General features: G+C 37.8%; 1 long non-coding RNA gene across 1 annotated transcript; it reads left to right on the forward strand.

The window, feature by feature from the left end:
* Positions 1 to 1,238: 1,238 nt before the first annotated feature.
* Positions 1,239 to 4,507, forward strand: LOC141626297 (uncharacterized). Its single transcript, XR_012535904.1, has 5 exons — positions 1,239 to 1,334; positions 1,835 to 1,904; positions 2,036 to 2,109; positions 3,046 to 3,105; positions 4,036 to 4,507. It is a non-coding gene; the product is annotated as an uncharacterized LOC141626297 (long non-coding RNA).
* The last annotated feature ends 10,638 nt before the right edge of the window (positions 4,508 to 15,145 follow it).

Genomic DNA, 15,145 nt, shown 5'->3' on the forward strand with positions numbered 1-15,145 from the left:
GAGCGGAGTGTGACATGACGCGTATGAGATAGGCCGGGATGAGTCATCACGTGGCGATTAGAAGTCTTCCGCGTGTGTCGACGAAGTCTAGTAGCTTTGATAGTTTTAGTCAGAGACCGTATGAGAACCTTGTAATTCCTTTTATTAGTTTTGGTTTGAACATGTAATCACTTAATCTATAATTATTTTAAAAGTACGTTTCTTTATTGTCTTATGATATTCAGTACCTCGGGCAACCGAGATGGTAGTATCCTTATACCTGAGTGGTCCTGGTAAGGCACTTGGAGTATGGGGGTGTTACAGCCCATGTTTCAACACAAACAAAAAAAATACGAAAAAAAGAGAGAAAAACGGAAAATAAAAAGGACGGTTGAAAAAGTAGTAGGTTCTCACCTGCAGAATGACGGGACTTTCCAAATAAGGAAGCTCGCGGTTGGCCTTTCTGTTATCTAAACAAAGAATGTTCACCCCTAAGCAAAGGCATGTTGGGCCCTTGCGCAGCTCCATTTGTTCCACTAGGCTCAGAAAACGGGGATCATCTCTCATGTCATCATTAACATGCCCTCGAAGGACATAGCAATGAAGTAGACAAAACCCGAAGTCCCTGCACCTCGCAACATAAGAAATAGATGGGTCCTCTCTATTTATAAATCAATCGATAAAGTCAAACATGCGGACACCTTTTGAGGTCACAAGAGGGTCCACCTCAGCCTTGGTCAATCCAAACAAGTCCCTAAATTTATTCTTATATCCTTGGGAGCTAAGGGGTACAACCGGTGCATTTTCTGGGTCCCATCCTCCAATAGCGGCTATTTCTTCAGGGAAAGGACAAATATCGCCTCCAGAAAAGGCAAACACGTGAAAATCTGGGTTCCAATACTCAAGACAAGCATCCAAGAACGGCTTCACAACTTTCACTAACTTCAGACTCAAGATCGATCCCATATTAAAAACACCCATGTCATGTTTCCAAACATTTATGAATTCATTCGTCCACTCCTTGAGACGGTTTTTAAAGGCATCCATAATTCACTAGTAGAAAAAACACCTATTGTGTCAGTCAATTTACGTCGGTTCTACAAAAACTGATGCAATAAGTACTTAATTTTAGCGGGAATCTATTTTTGCCCTATAGTCAACATTTTTGTGTCATTCTTAGAAAAAAACAGACGTATATAATGCGTCGGTTCTCAGCAAAACAGATATATTTGATCAAATACATCAATTATATTAATAAAACCGTTGACCTAACGCCGACCTACTGACGACTCGCCGCCGACTCCAATGTTGCCGTCTCACTCTCTTCTCCTCATATATTTCTTAATTTGATATTGGTATGATTTTTAATTAATTTTTTTGTTGTAAGTTCTTTTAATAGAGTTTATTATTGTTGTTTACATACAATTTTGTGTAGTAATTAATTTGTTAGTATGGATTGAATGTAGATCTAGAATTGTTTTAGGGTTAGGGTTAGGTGAAATTGGGTGTTTTCTATTTTGATTAGTTTGTTTGAGTGAGTTTATTTCTGCGTGATTATTTTTTCGTGACAAGTTATTAGGGAAATTTGCATATTAGGAAGGAGCCTCAATATATCGTTATCAGGGGAAATCTGCATACATACTCATCCGATTTAAAGTAGTAGTGTGCTGACATGTAAGGCGGGTGCATTGTTACAGAGGGTGGATCTGGTGTTGAAATTGGATGGGGATTCTTGTAGAATTAGTTGAAAGAATCAAGCGTTGCTGAGAGCGTTTTGTTCATAATTCGGGAATTGATACTGTTTTGGTTTGTGTTGTCTATTAGTAAACTCATGTTTGTATTTCGTCATTTGCAGGGACAAACATGAGCTGGAACTGGACTTCAGGAGGTTCTGGGAAGAGTTTCTCTCATCTAGTTTGGAGAAGGTATAAACATGTTTGCAAATGGCATTTATGCCGAATATGTGCTTAATGTTATTTTACTTGCTTGTCTATGATACGTAAATTATACTGATGTCATGTGGTATATATGCTGATTGATGTTCTTTTCTTTACAGGAAAAGGAAATGGCCTTAAATATGGTTGTTGATGCATTTTGTAAATTAGCCAAGTATCATGCAGATGTAGCATAGTAAGTCACTTTGTTTCTATCTTCTATTGGTCCCATGTATAAATAATTTTACTTAATTGTAATTCGTAATTGAATTCACATATGCCGTCTAAGCTATTGAATCATGCGGTTTTTAAACCGTTGTTTACGTGGAAATGAGATGGGACTTTTATCAATTTGGTTGTCGTCTTACACCGCAATATGGGAGATGCTAATTTAGCCCAGAATTCCGATTTATTATAACCTAATTTACATTTTGAGGCACGTGGTTTATGGCTGCTTTAAAGTAATTATGATGATGATGATTAATCCTAAAATCATCGTCCTACCATATTTAAGGCATAACTTTGATATTAGACATCAAAGCTAAAGAGCAGAGCATTTGTCAGTGCATTGCATTTGGAGTGAGCCACAGCCACGAAGATGTTACCTGTTAGTCTGTTACTGCTCACTTTCTGTCATTCTGTTTATGTAATATTAAGGCCCAATTTTATAGATGTAGAATTTTCTGCTTCTTAATATCGTTTGTTTATCGAACGCATTAAGGAGATTACTAATTGTTGATCGATGGTGGAAACCCGGAGTATATAGTATTCCGTTTCATATATTTAGAAGGCTCTTTGTTTCCATTCCAAATTTTATGTTCTAAGTATTTTCGACATCAAAAAAAGCCTGTGTGTTGAATTGGGTTGGGCTGGCTTACATTAAAAGATAGTAACTCACTTGTTTCCCACCATAAGATACTTCAAACATTTGGTTATTCGCTCATTTGACTACCATCATATCTGAGAAATAATTCTTCTTTATTTCAGATTGATTCCAACACAAAATCAGAAAGTCAATTAGTAAAAATCATGGAATCCATCCTCAAATTAGTAACACAAAATCCAATCGAATATCAACTAGAGCTGTACTATCAGGAATAATCCTAACTTTCGTTTTTATGTCTAATATCAGCTTTGATGTCTAATATCAAACCAGGGAAGGGATGTAACGATCTCATCTTCAGTACACTTGGTAACATCTTCCTTCTTTCTCTTTTTTTTTTTGTTTCGGTTTATGTTTGCTGTCATTTCGTGGGTTAATTCTAACTTTCGCTTTCAGTTTCTTTTGTTAGTTCAGATTATTGTTGAGTTTGAATCCAACATAACTCTTTCACGTGTGACTCCATAATCTTGACTATTGATGATGAACTATTTGGTAATTTTTTTTTTATGAATGTCTTAAAAGCCAGTAAATATGGTCTATACAGTAATTTTTTACCGTCCCATTCGTTGTTGTGATTGTCGATACTGGATAATCTTGACTAATCCTGTTCTAATCAATAGCTTTTGTTTTGTTGAAGCTAAATAGCTAATGTCATATCTCTAAAACTCGACTGTTAAAACAATGTCTTCTTTATCCGACACAGCAGAAGATTCTGTTTTGTCGCTCAAAAACAATGCTGAAATTCCAGAGTACCCTGATATATCTCGCTCCTGTGAGGTTGCGGTACCATATGAGGACCTGATCACGATGCTTAGATCTTTGCTTTACTATCGCTGCTTTACTAACACTCTCCAAGGGTTTTGTGAGTTCATATAATATTGTAGTACTCTAAAAGGGATACCTAAAATGGATAATTTCATGACAAGTCATGTTTTCATTTTAACTGTACATAAATTTTTCATAGGTTTTATGAACATGCGGTGATTTTCTTGTTGTTCCTCGTTCAACTCTTAGACTATCGATGAATATCCTTGCTGTGGGGGTAAGCTGCTTTTCTAATGTTCTGATTTAAAATGACTTTGAAATTAGCTCTTATATGCCTCGAATACCGGTTTAGTTGCTAACGTTAGATTTAAATTTTGTCAAGGGTAATGTTTTTTTTAAGGTAAAGGTCTTTTACAAGTTACAACAGTGTTGTTATTTCAATTGTTCATTTTTTAACAGTATTTATAATTGTAGGTGCTTTAAAAAATGGTGTTGAGGCTTAGGGGGAGGCATCTTTGTAGAAGGTATGTGATTATGGCATGTTTTGCTACACTAATTTATTAGAAGAATGGTTGCAGGTTTGCTTATGCATAGATTTGAGAACCTGAAATCATGCTATGGGAAATAAAAAAGGACATGCAACACACATTAGAGTTCAGATAGAGCTCGCTCGTAAAATTGAGTGTTGTACCTGGTTGCTCCAGCTGGTGTCATTGGCATATGTGTATCTTAAGTTAGCTTTATTACTCAGTCATTTGTAATCTAGACAATGGTAATATAGTTTTATGTAAGTTAACTAGATGTTTAAAGAACATTTAGTATAGATTAGCTTAGTAATTAAGATGTTTGTGAGATTATTTGTGCTTTTGATTGTATTTGGAACATTTTGTTGGGTTGAATAAGATGTAATGTTGTTTTACATGTGATGTATTATTGGTTGGTTGAATTTGTTGTTGCAGGTTTTCCAATTGGTATTCGGATTGTGAGTTTTAAGTAATTTTTGCAACAAATTTTTATATAAAAAAAAACATTAATAAATTGTGTCAGTTCTTGAAACAAATGATGCAAATGAGAAAAATTAGTTGGCTCTAAAATAAAATATCAAATGTATCAGTTATGATAAAAAAATGATGCAAAAAATAAATAAAATGCGTCGGTTCTATAAAGAACAGATGCAAATGTTGAAGCATTTGCGTCGGTTGTACCTACAATTGCGTCAGTTCTTAAAACACAACTGACGCAAATGGCGCCTTTTTGCGTCAGTTTTTAAGACACAACTGACGTAAATATTAACTTTTTGCGTCGGTTCCACAAGTGACGCATATCAAATACGACCCCTCGATATACGTCAGTCAAAAACCGACGCAAAATGCCCTCTACAACTGACGCAATATGGGGTTTTTCTATTAGTGATTTTGGAAAAATTTTGAGAAGATATGAGAGCTTTTATGTAATAGACGAAAGAAAGAAGAAGAAATTGTGTGAATAAAATCTTCCCCGAAGTCTCTATTTATACTATTCGCTATTTCCTAATTTCTGCCGAGGTCTGCCAAACTGGAGAAATGATGCAGCACCTGCTGCGCCTCTTCGAAGAGTCGTAGCTCTTGATGCGCCTCTTCCCCAGACCTTTTTCCGTGATTTTCAGCTTTGGATCATTCCTAATTTGCCTCCGGCTATAATTTACTACTCCTATGGCATCTAAATTTGGTAATTCCGTCAAATTACCAAGTTTTATGTTTCCTTTTTCTTTTCGGGTTCGCTTTTCGAGAAAAAGTCGACATTTTCGCCAAACGAGCAAACTTACCCATTTTTTATTTATTTCTTTTTTTAGGGGAATTATTTCACTCCTCTTTTCAATACATTTCACACTTAGTTATTTCTTTCAAAAAAAAATTTTTAGGGGCATTTTGCTCATTTTCTGGGCATTTTTGCGCATTTCTAAGCGTTTTTTGCTCATTTCTGGGCATTTTTTTGTCATTTTTCACACTTATACATTTCTTTTAATTTTCTTTTTTTAGGGGGTACCCCTCCCTACTGTCCGGTCATTTTTACTCATTTCTGGGCATTGTCGCGCATTTTTTGTCACTTTTGGACATTTTTGTCACTTTCGCTCATTTTTGGGCACCATTTTTTTTACTTTTTTCATTTTGCGCCAATTTATGCCACCTATATGCTACATGTTTTACGTGTAAATTCTATGTAAATTTCGGCAGCATGATGGCACAAACCGTCATCTGCCAAACCTGTTCTTTTAAGCTAACCTGCAGGAACAGAAAACACCTAGGAGCAAAGGCCCTCAAGCCATTATATACACAACCAAAAGAAAATGTATACATCAAACTGGGGGCTCTCGCCCAAAACAATGTCCGAAAAGTCCAAAATGTACAAAATGTATACAAGACAACAACAAAAGAAGGGCAGCTACTCCTGGTCGCCACTCAACTCAGCCACAGTCGCCTCGAGGGCGGCGATCTCGGCGTCTCTGACATCGAGCTCCCTCAACAGATGAGCCGTCTTCTCTCGGGACTCCGCCAGCTCCCGCTCCAGGTCACGCTCGCGCTCCAAGTCACGCTCTCTCTGCATACAAATGAAGAAATGCCTCATTTCAATCTTTTCAAAAATGCAAGAAATTGCAACAAAATTCAAAAATGAAATAAAGGGAATGAGAGGTTCATACATGTCGTCCTCGGCCACCTAAGAGTGCCTCGATGGCCGTAGCCCACAGCCGGTTAGCCACCCTCCATAGCGCCACGTACCGAGACGGTGCCACCTACATTCAAATATAAAGAAGGTTCCAAAAAGAGAACAAACGCATTCTTATGTGGTAAAATGATGAAGACAGCCAAAGATGGGGGCTCACTCTGCTCACCAAGTGCTGCCACTCCTCCAAGCCAGCGTCGGTCAACTCCTCGCCGAAGTCGCGGATCTTTAAGATCGTCGTCATGCCCACCGCGTCGGTGTACTCGAGTGTCTCTGGGTAAGCTGGGGGCTCGACGCCTTCCATCTCGATCTCCTACAAGGCTCAAATGGCTCTTTATTTGACGATCGTTCGTCATTTGTCAAATCAATTCAAAAACAAGGAAAAGGTAAGATACTTACCATGATCGGCCAATACGCCAACCTCCGGTGAACGAACTCGGAGTACTCCTCGCCAGGAAGAAGGAGGGCATCACCACTAGCGTCAGCCAAGTCGGCCTCTCTCTCAGCCTTAGAAGGCACCCTAAACATCGTTCGTGTAGGATCGATGGGAATCGTGAAGGTGTCACGAGAGCACTGCCGAGTCAAACGCTCGCCCAGGTACCACACAGGTCCCATGGACATCCTCAGCAACAGCCGACTTGAGCTTCTGGAACGAAGGACCTCGCCCACGAAAGCTGGAGCATCAGGGTAGTCCTCCCAAGGTCTAGGCACCCACTAAAATAAGGAAACAAGGGGTCATTCCTATGATCGGCTCTAAGTGGGGAGGGGGATCATTCCTATGATCACTTCAAAATGAAACATGGAAAAAGAAAAGTATTCAAATAAGGATCAAAGGCACTTACGTCCTCCAACTTCAGGGCATCCACGCCCCTCCGACAAACATCGTAAGAAGTGCGCTGGCTCTTCCTACGGCACACCACCCAGTCTCTCACGACAGGGTACGCCCTCGGCTCGAGCTCCGTCCTCTTGGGCACGAAGCTGGGAAAGTAGGAGTACACCCACGCCTGCAGACAAGATAATCATTTATTCTCTACGATAATGATCTTTCATAACTCAATAGCAATAAAAAAATAAAGATATAATGATCTTTCATTAATGCAAAACAAAGGTTCATAACTCCAACAAGAGTCCAGGATCGACAGTAGCAGGAGAAGTTCCCTTCTCCATCAGCTCTGGACGTACAATGGCCCTCATGTAGCGAGTGAGCACCGCGAAGCCAGGAGTAACCCAGTCCCACTGACCCAGGCTACTCAAGTCAGACAGAAAAGGAAGAAGCTTCATCGACAGCCTCTCCCCCTTATCTCTGAGGTAAATCGAAGACAAGAACCACCACAATCAAAGACGAGCCCTCGGCTCAGAAGTGCAAGGAGGAGGAGGCACCATCCTCCCATCCATCCTCACCCTCGCCGGGGTCCTACCCGCAAAGTAGTCCCTGACGTAAGAACTCGACACCGACCCAAGAATGCTGGTAGCGCCTACCGCCAGGTTCCATGTGACACCCTCATTTATTGCGGAAAAGTAAACACATAATTCTAGATAAAAACTGCATGGATATGTTTGTAATAGGTTCATTTGGGTAAAAACCTGTAAATTTTAAAACCTGAACCTGTTATAAAAATATCCAAACGGGAAGGTGTCAAACATGCAAGGTCTAAAATAAATCTCATAAATAAAACATCGCTAAAGTCGCGAAACAAAGTTATACAACCCAAATATGAAAAAGGGAGACATATGTCCCTCAAAAGTACAAGTCATAAAAAAGTGTTTAAGGGTCACAATAAGATAAAGCCAATCTAGGTCCCAAGGTTACTTTGCTCGCTAGCTCGTCCATGTACCCCATATGTGCATCACCTACCTGTCAATCGCATTTTATACAAATATGAAAGCCACAGTCAGTGGGGAGTAACTCCGAGTTCTCCCAGCCACGAAATGTCATAATTAATATAACATGTAAACATAAGAATATGAATATGAATAACACATAGCCTTAGCATATAGATGCTAGACAATTGTGCTTATCATGTGAACAACAATAAAACAACACATAGTCCTAGCATGTGAATACTAGACCGACTCATACTACACTATCATGTGAATCACATAACATCCAGGAATCCAAACTCTATCAACCATAGCCGGCTTGCATCTCACCTTCTATGATTCATAAAATCATCAAACAAGAAAGGACAATATATCTAGAGACAGGCATAAGTTCCTAGTACAAATAATAGTCACTCAGAACTCGAGTCTATACCACGAGGTAAGGTAAACACCCTAGTCCTAAACCTGCGCAGACCTAACGACATGCGGAAAATACCGCATCCAAGACCCATGATCACACACATGAGTACCCCTAAGGAGTCCACCAAAGGGTTGGCTAGTACTTAAGCTGACCACATACTTCTACGAGTACGTCAGGAGGTCATGCCCTAACTTGGATATAAACCCACCAAGCTAAGACACAAAGGCTATTAAGCTGTGAACATACACTCGTCAAAGACTATAATGGCCTATCTATGACGATGGTCTAAGATACCAACACCACACAAGACAAGTAGGACACCCACTTAACCATAAGAGGGGCAAAGAGTCCAAACTTGCACACAAAAATGATCATACACACCCTAGCATATGAAAGGCTACGCAAGAGCATATTCAGCTGACAATCCAACAATATCTCCAATATCAATAATAATCCAAATTCCAGCTAACCAACAGTACCATAATCCATGAGAACAAGCTAAAATGGCAAAGAGGCAATAAGACTCAAGCATAAGGCATCCAAAGCATCCAACAACCAACATGTGAAATGATAATTACAAATATCAAGGTTTAAACATAAAACATCCAATAACAACCAATCTAACCTCAAAGACAAACCCTCGACCCTAGTCCCGCGACGGGTCATTGGTCAAATCGAGGCTGACCGGTTTAAACCTAGTTTGACCAAACTCGTTCATTAATCTGCCCACTCGTAGTCTTGGCCTATTTTGGCCCAAATCACAAAATTCATCACAATATCATTCTCATGCTATTTCCAATTTCTATCATGTGAAAAACTATCAACATAAGGAAATATATTCCAACTTACAAAATATCCAATTCAATTAAATTCTCGCATAATAAAATAGTATAAATAACCGTCTCACACAAGGGTAAACTTTTCTATAAATTTTATCGATAAAACGACGTCATTTACTCATACGGACTCCGAATTGAGTGATTCAAGTGGCTAAACCACCTAATTTTTCGATGCCGTTCAATCTGTCATATTTTTGGAAACATTGGAAAACATCTCGGTCCGGTACTGATGCGTTCCAGCCAACACGCGGACTTGTCACAACACATAATTCCTCATCCAAATTTGTTCTTAACATTAATATACAAATGGTTAACATAAATTAAACATAAGCATACTCATCTTACTCCATTCATTCATTTATCAACAAGATCGTCTCAAACAACAACAAACAACAACAAACAACGAATACAACTACTAATGTGACATTAATTCGTCGAGTAACTCGGAATAATTACCTTAAGCTAGCAAAGAGACAAGTAATAACTTGAGAAAGCTTCTAAAACCCAAAATTACTCTTCATCTTCAACAACATATGAGTCACCTAACTCATCTTCAAATTCTTCACCTATAAGAACAACAAAAACACAATTATTAAGCTTAAATTCGAAACCCTAAAAAAAAGTGTCTTAAACAAAAATTGGGGGAAATGAAAATTAAGCTTACTAGTAGATGAAGGATGAAAAGAGGATTCCAAATATATAATTTTTATGCAAATTGGTGGAGAAATGAAGGATTTATGGTGGATTTAGGGATTGTAAGGAGGATTTTTAGTGGGTTTTTGGTGTTTGAGAGAAGGAGGAGATAGATTGAGTTATGGAGGAAATGAAAATTGGAAGAGGAGACAAATGGAGGGTAGGTGGCCAGCCAAAGACATGAGGAGATGGGTCATTTGTTTACGTTTTGGTTCGTTTCGACGGAAATTAGAAATATTCGTCGAACGCGATTTCCGAGAAAAGTAAAGTTCTTAAACATGATTTTACTAAAAGATTAAGTACTCATATGCCCAATAACCAAACTCGTTTACCCAACGACCGTAAGAAATGGTAAAATCCCAATTTTACGACTTTTATCCGAAATCTATTTTAACAAAGGAAAAGGTTTAAATATAGTTTAAATCACTTTTAAACAATTCTAAACTATCAAAAATGATTACATTTCTTCAAAATAAAATAAAGTTATATTTTATCAAATAAATTTTATTTCAAATAAATTAATATTAAATTAAAATAGATTAAAATATTACTCTTAAAATATAATAAAGGTCTTCAAATTTACGGGGTGTTACATTCCAGCCGGTCAGCCTCCTCGCCTCGTCCGAGTCTACTCTCATGGCCGTCAACGGCTACACCAAAGTATCATCTCCATACGGCAGACCCGAGATCATGCCATAGTCCTCCAAAGTGACCCCGACCTCTCCAAAAGGCATATGGAAAGTCAAGGTCTTGTCCCAGTGCCGATCAAGGAAAGCTCGAATCAGGCAAAGGTTAGCCCGAATCTTCCTTTCCTTAATCGCCCTCCAAGCTCCGACCAAAGCCCTGAAGGCTCCTATATCGACGATGGCATTCTCCTCCTCCGTCAGTCTCTCGAAAGCCTCCATCATCGTCGTGTAGCCGTAAAAGGACCTTATGTTCCCAGCATCCTTTATCAATTCAAGGCGAAGCTATCTAAGAAATGAAATGGCAAGCAAATAGGAAAGGTAATAAGAAATGACAAGTTTGAAACCTACCAGACTCCTTGCCGTCCTGTAAGACAGGTGGCTCTCTGCCGCCTAAATGAGATGTCTACCATCCCATTTCTCAACCCACTCGGGTGCACGCACTAGCTAGCGGCCACCTCGTCCCACGTTGGCCCTCCTCGGGACCTCCTCAACCTCCTCCTCGAGCACCTCCTTCTGTCTCTCTCCACCCATGAGAGCAAGGGAATAGTCAAAGTTTACGTCCATGGGGGCCCTCCACGACGTAGAAGGTATGTCACCTGCAAAATCAAAGTAAACCAGGCCGTGTCAAGCCACGACAAGCTTCGCTGAGGTCATTTCAAACACTTTCAAGCCCTAAAAGTAGATTTTCTCGCCATCTTTGGCCATTTATTTCAAAACCCGACCATACATGTGGAAGGTTGGGGCAAGTCAAGTCTAAGTTCAAGCCTAGTTGCGGGTTTGAGTCGAAATTTCGGCAGCATTTCGCTATAATAGCGATTGTGCCCTAGAAAAGTGTCCTGAAAGAGTTGTCACAAATCGTAAATTCGATATGATAGCAAGTTTACCCGTTACACAAGGGTTCCAAAATACCAAATTTCATCAAAAATGGACAATCCTAAGGGCATTTTTGAAGCAATTTTCGAAACAGCTGAGAAACCGTCTCATTTTTCGCCAAATGCTCAATACTTGACGAAAATGCAAAAAGAATACATGGTTATGTTCCTAATATTGCCAATTATTCATTTCTAATATCAATTTTATCAAACAAATCCATTAGAGGCAGGACCCCTAATTTTTCGACATTAAAGGAAGGGGGAACCCTAATTTTCGGCCCTAAATCACTCAAAAACGCGAATTAAAAGCAACAATGCGATACATACCTCGATTAGTCATGATTTATGGCACGAATTGATCAAGTTTTGACGAATTTTGGTTGGAATTTGAGGGAATTTGAAAGGAAATTGTGTTTTGTTATTATGAAATAAACACACGGTTTATCGGGTTTTTACCCAGGCAGGGACAAGCCCAAGAAATCTGCGCCCTTTCCAAATACCGCAGCTCTTGCTGTGCCTGTTCCCCAGCGTCTTTCCAGCTCAAATTTTGAAAGTTCGTTATAAGTTTGTTATTTGTGGGCCCAAGTTTTGTGCGCCTTTTCTATGATACCTTATATCATATATTTGGTTCTTTTGGGCGTTCATTTCATCTAGACCCGTGTTTTCTAAACGGACTGCAAAGCCGTCACGATGTTTTATCTCCCAGGAAGGATTTTTGTTGAACCCGGTTCACGAGCTACTCGGTCATTCTCGGGATTTTTCTTGCAACAACCGAGCGGATTTCCAGCGGTGCTTAGGATGCGCCACTACCAGTCAAGCCTCTTTATTTTCCTCGACGGTGTTTAAGACACACCTTTATCAATACATTTATTATCTCCGCGAGAGTTCATGACAGCCGATGCACTTCTCGAGAGATGGAGTTTGTTTGAAAGCAGATGCAAGCAGATTTCCCAGGAATGATTCAATCTAGACAGAGTCATCCATATTTTCCCCAGCGCAGCAGTATATTGCAGTATTGCTCACTCAAGATTTCTTCCATGACGATCAAGATGTTCCTAATCGTCAGTATATTCCCCGCGGGAGTTCGCTTGAGACCGACGCAAGAAAATTCCCCCAGCAGTTTCTACCGACGTCCTGCTACCCTCAATATTATTTGTTTCCCAACGGAGTTCGGCAAAGGCGTCGCTCTCCAGAAGTTTTGATACTAGCCGTCCTTTTAGGTTCATATACCCAGGTTCATATACCTAGCTCCTTATGTAACACCCGCGAATTTCCCATTTTGACATTTGAACTTTATTTAACCGTTCAATTGCCTTATTTAATATTTTTAAATTATTTAATTTAATTAAGGGATATTTCATGGGAATAATCTGAACTATGCCTCCTCTTCTTCTCATATTAATCCATGCTATTGTTTAACTCAGAAAAATCTGAACTATCGTATCATTTAACTTGCGTTGAACTCACCCTAAATTTGACCTGATATAACTGGTAATGTTAAAGGTCATTTTGGTGTGGGTCCCTTTTTTTCTTTTTTCCCCGGGTCTATTTGTGTTATTTCTTTTCCCTTCATCATTATCATTCTCCATTTATTCATCCATTTTTTTCTTCTCCATTTCCCCACATCTATTTCCTAATTAATCAAAACAATAACATGGCGAAAATGGAAAACAATAAACTGCCATCACCATTAAATTCTTGAATGGAGCTTGAGCAACTTACCAAGCATGTTTTCAAAGGATGACAAATATATTATTTCAGATGACAAAAATACAATTGATGGAGGTATTAAATGAAAATCTCCCTCTTCCAAGAATAGAAGAAAAAAACTTCATCCTGCATCACAAGTTTAGGCCAAATGGGGGATATTCGTGATACACTAGACATGCAGTAAATTCTTCATATCCGGTAGAATTAGATTGGGAAACAACGAAAGCAAACAATATAAGCGATGATGGCATGACTATAAGATCTAGTTTAATTTTGATAATTATCCGACAAACCTATGGGCTTTCTAATCAGATTCCGCATCCTTGTTTTTGCGAGCAACATATGATTATTTTTCCATTACTCCTTTTCCTTTCTCCATCTATCTCTCTCTTCTATTTTCGCCCAGGTTAAATTTACCCTTAATTTAATCTTAAGAACTTTAGGTCTCTAGCAAAATACCACTGAACAATCAGGGGTTTTGTTTTTTAGTAGGGGAATTTAATTTAAGAGATTGAATTCATTAAACGGGTTAAAGGAATTGTAGGGGTTTTGTTTTTGATTAAAAAGGTTTTGTTTCTGATTAAGGGAGGAGAGAGGTACTGCATTACGGAAATAAGTAAAAAGGAACCGGCTATCTAAGTATTCCTTCCAAAAGTTCAATGTAAGTTAAATGTTGTAATAGTTCAGGTTTTTTTGAGTTAAACAATAGTATGGATTAATATAAGAAGGAGAGGTATAGTTTGGATTATTGTTATGAAATAATCCTTTAATTAATTCATTTCAAGCACGATTTTAATGAAAAGAATATTTTAAAGTACATATTATTTAATTATATTTTGGGACATAATTTATATAAGAATAAATGTATACGTATTTTTGGTCGGATAATAATAGTGACGGTAATAATAATAATAATTTCCGTCTCAATTTCCGTCTAGTTATAGACCCTCACATTTGTACTTGTGAGATTAACCTTTCTCGACCTATCCTATTTTGACAACACAACACACCCACCTAACATTTTACATCCCACCTCTAAAATATCTCTATTTTATTATTATTATTATTATTATTATTATTATTATTATTATTATTATTATTATTATTATTATTATTATTATTATTATTATTATTATTATTATTATTATTATTATTATTATTATTATTATTATTATTATTACGCGCAGCTTTCATTAAAATAAAAGTAAAAGTTTACATGAAATTGGTGGGGAGCCGAGAGACAATCTGGGCTCCCACACCCTTATTATTATTATTATTATTATTATTATTATTATTATTATTATTGTTATTATTATTGTTATTATTATTGTTATTATTATTATTATTATTGTTATTATTATTATTATTATTATTATTATTATTATTATTATTATTATTATTATTATTATTATTATTATTATTATTATTATTATTATTATTATTATACACTACATGTACTATTATTATTGCTTTATTATTGTTGTGTTACTCATCAGCATCCCCAACCCCACACCCTGCACACCTCTTTTCTTCTTCTTCTTTTTCGTATGCACAAGCAGCAGCAACAAAACCCAACCAGACCCGTACTACTCCATTTTCGACCATTCATGTGACACCCCGCGATAAAGCGGAAAATATAACTAATAAATTAAAGCGAAAATTTATGATATTTTTAAAACTTTTTACTACTAGTGAAAGATTAACACGCTGGTGCCAAAAATGAAATGAAACAAAAACAAAAATAGACAATTTTAGGTTATTACAACCCAAGTCTAGAAGGCGGGGAAAAGATATCCCACGAATAAACATATAAGGGGTTTCTAAACTAGAAAATAAGGTCCG

The sequence above is a fragment of the Silene latifolia genome, chromosome Y, assembly GCF_048544455.1.
Source record: "Silene latifolia isolate original U9 population chromosome Y, ASM4854445v1, whole genome shotgun sequence".
In the NCBI taxonomy this organism is placed as follows: Eukaryota; Viridiplantae; Streptophyta; class Magnoliopsida; order Caryophyllales; family Caryophyllaceae; genus Silene; species Silene latifolia.